Consider the following 4,262-nt stretch of genomic DNA (forward strand, 5'->3'; position numbering starts at 1 on the left):
CCACCACTTGTTCCGGTTTCTACCTTCGATTCGGTTCCACCGCTGTTTGCCATTCCCGTTCCCAAGGGGGGATGGAAGCTATCGTTAAGAAGCGAATGGATAATTGCCTACAACTTATAACTAAGTTTCCACGAGACATTAAGACCGCCTCGAGCTTGTGTTAAACCCCGTAAAAATTTCGCGGGCGGAAACGGAGACGGGATAATGGAAAATACGATCCAAAATACGGAGGAAGAGGGAAGTGGATCGAAGTCAAAGAGAAGAAGAAATTGTGAAAAGATTGCGTAATAAGAAGAAGAAGGGGTGATGCGGATGATTCTCTCTCCCTCTCCCTCCCTCTGTTGGAAAAACTTTTAATAAGTTCCACGGCTGCTTGGTCGTGGAACGAGGAAGAAATTGTCGATGAATTTGTAAAGTGTCCGGAAACTTGGTGCAGAACAGAGAAGAACGTTTTGTTTAACTTCCTAAAGAAGGGAAATTTTTTAGATAAAATGTGAAATTTTCTATTTTTTTTTTTTTTTTTGACTCGATCGTCCATTGTGAATTTGTTTTGTTAGACGTATATGAAAGCTGGGTTCTAATTCGTTAAATTATAGTATATATTTTATCTCTCTCTCTCTTTCTCATGCGCGCTTAGTTAGTGAAAGATTTGAAGAAATCTGCTGTTAAACTCGATTAGCGAGATTAGACGATTAGTCGAAAGATAGAGAGATCCCCTTTTGTTAATCGTCGACTGTCGAAGAAAAAATTGAAATAATCGAAAATAGTGGAATAGTACTCGTTCCAGTCCAACAAAACTGGAATATTACTTTGATCGAATACGTGGAGATTGAAGAAGAAAAAAAAATTTCCTTTGCCTCTCAGAGAGAGTTTTTTCGAAAATTTTGTTCGAGCAAATTTATTCGAGGACTCTCTCTCTCTTTCTCTCTCTCTCGAAGAAAGTGATTATTCGATCGAGTCCTCGTATCTCGAGATTCGATTAATTTTGCCAAGATGAGTTTCCAAAGAGAGAGTTACGTAGTTTCGAGAAAGGAATTCATTGTCCCAATTTGTGATGCCGGAATTCTGCGGTAAATAGCAACCCCTTAAAGGGTTTGATCGAAAACGTTGGGTTGGGACCATCTCTGATAACTGGTGCAATATCGTAAACGTTTCGGCGGTGTCGATTAGAGAAATTCCTTCCAACGTTCCCGACTCGAACGAGAGAGAATAAAAATGAATAAAAATGAAGAAAAAAGTTTCACCTTGAAATTATTTATTCTCAGATTTATTAACTGAATAATCATTCTTAATTTACTTTACTAAAAAAACTGTTATTCAACAAAACTCGAACGATAAATTTTAACCAAAGATTTTCAAATTACGATTCTTTCTATCATTTATCCTTCGTGATAACAATAATTCATACAAGATTTTTGTTTAGTTAAACTCTACTACCGAGATCGATTCAAATTCGTTCCATGCCATTCAATTTTATGCAACGTCGAACGCAGCAAATAATCACAGGAACACGAGCGCGTGCAACTTGATCAAAGCCACGGATAATTTTCCATGTTAATTACGCGACTGTTGCTCGGGGCTGTTTGACATTGTAACAACAGGAGCAGGAAATCACGCGGGGATGTTGAATTATTGGATGAATCGAAACGAAACTCGCGCACCAATCGCTTAAAGACATTCTCCTGATGATATTCTTCCTCCAAGTGGAGCAAGTTTTTCCACGTGTGCGGAAGCGGCTAATGTAGTCGCATTTGCTAAATCCAGAGGATGAACTCTAGCTAAACGTTTCAATCGAAATAACTTGTTTCTGTACCACGATTCGATCGGAAAGTAAATTGTTCAACCATTCTGATTCGAGAAACGACTCGTAGATCGATTGTCGATTACGAGATTAGAGATCGAAAGGATGATATTTTGACTCCGTTAAAACTGTTAACGATATTATTAAGATGTATAAAAATGTTGGAAACGGTTATACGAAATATTTCTGTCATAAAAATCGCATAAATGAGTTTCAAGTAATTCGGTTAACAGGGGGAGGAATAAAATTGAAAATAAGAGAGGAGGACGGTGATCGTAAAAACTTAATTTTACAGGCTCTAAATCTTTGGTTTACTCGCGTTATTGTTTCGCATCTCGCGGTTTCTTTCGATAAGTCAAGCATTCGATTCGATGCTTCGTCGTAACTATAAATTCGCGAGTAAGAAACGATACTACGATTTTTAGCTCCTCCCCAATTTCAACCGGCTTGTATTATATCGAGAACGATTCGATCCTTAGGACGCGATTTAACGAACGAATCTATTTCCTGATACGAGCTCAATGAGATCAGAAAAAGAAAAGAGGAAGAGGATAATTTTGGTGCGAATTAAATGAAATAATCGATCGACGAAAGTAAGATAAAATTAAGATTAATGATCGAAATCTGAAAAAAGATTTTACACCTATTGGTAGAAAAAAAAACACGGGCCCATAAAAACGGAATGGAACTAAAATTAATGACCACGAGACATGGTCAACGAAGTAACCAATCGATTCGATTTCGAACGTTCGAAAATACAATTGGAATCTCTATATTCGTCACTCTATATTTCTCGACGCGAGAAAATGTTTCGATCCTCGTCCAAAAATCTTCTTTTCCTTTCCGATAAAAATTCGGAAAAAAATATAATACTAAAAAAATTATATATAATAAATAATATATATAATATTATATTATTATTTATAATATATATTATATTATATTATTTATAATATATATAATAAATAAAAAATAGAAATACTTCGATTTCACTCGTTTAAAATTTTAACTCACTCGAGAGTGAACTCATTTATTTTGATCACTCGTTTCATAATTAATAAGAAACATTATCGATATAGATGTTTCATCGATACGTCACGTGGAAACACAATTACAAAATGACGAGAACTCTGTATCCGGTATCATCTTGTCCGCTTGTAATTGGTCTTTGTAGGTAATTTTCATCAGACGTACGACACGCAATAATTGGCGTGGATCACGTTCGATAGAGACGTTTGTTCTCCATCGATCGTTTGTACCGACCGATGGCAATGTCGTTTCCTCGTCGAAAGAGGAAAGGAGGAGAAAAAAGTGGCTCTTCCGCTCCTCGTTAATTAATTGCTCTCGAAAGGAGGACAACGATCCGTCGCCAGTTTGGAGGAGGACGATTTTCGCGGGAAAAGAACATTTCCTCTCTCCCTCGTTTTTTTCCTGGCGTGGAATTGACGGGTTGTATTCCGCGGTTATTTCCTGTCGATTAAACGGAACAATAGCCGGGAAATACGGGGATCGTATGCTGTTCCTCGTCGGCTGTTCCAAAACTCGGGATCCCCCAAAGCGAGATCCGGGTTAGGTTAGCACGTTAAATTTTTCATCGAGCACGTTCTCTCCATAGGAGCGTGGGCGTGGGTATCGATACGACACGACTTTCCTCGAGAGCGAAATAACTTAACGACGGCGGAGAGACACGGATAGAATGAGGTGGAAGGATGGAGGAATGGGTATTTGTTGTCCTGTTTCTGTGAAACAGAAGGAGAGGAAAAATGGAACGTCGGAGATAGAAATTGGATAGAGAGGAGAATGTTGCGTAAATTGTTGGGGAAATTCAACACTAAGTTGAAGGTAGAATTCGTTTCTAAATATTTAAAATTGTGTTAAATGACCGAATTGGAATCTCGTTGCAACGCGATAAATCTAATTCGACCATTAAAATCGCTCGGTTAAATTTATCGTTTGTTCGAATCCTCATTAAGGTTTAAAGAATTGCATCCCGAAATATTCGAAGGGAGAAAGTGTGGAAAAATGGCTGACGGCTAGGACTCGGCGTGAAAGAATGAACCATCGAGCCAAGAGACCGAGCAAAGAATTCGCTGGCTACGCCCTAACAAAATTGTTCGCCCTTTCAACCTTCGGCTTTTCGCTACCTCTACCCCACAAAGGCATTATTCAAATGCGTTACTTCCATCGAAGTGGAATTTTTCTTACGGTGAAAATCGAAATCGAAAGATTCGTTAAATCTAATTCGTGCACCTTTGACAGGGAAATATTTTGAGAGAAAAAAGAATTCAATGCCCAGAGGGAGGATGTAATTTTAATTTTAATCTAAACGGCAATTTTCCTCTCTTGGTCAAAACCAAATTTTCGAACACCATGAATTTGTCGAATATTATATTCTCTTTGTTCGGAAAATAATTTCGTTTTTTCACACGAGCGTCGCTAGTCGAACGTTTATCCAGCCAAC

The sequence above is a fragment of the Apis dorsata genome, unplaced genomic scaffold, assembly GCF_000469605.1.
Source record: "Apis dorsata unplaced genomic scaffold, Apis dorsata 1.3 scaffold_83, whole genome shotgun sequence".
Lineage (NCBI taxonomy): Eukaryota > Metazoa > Arthropoda > Insecta > Hymenoptera > Apidae > Apis > Apis dorsata.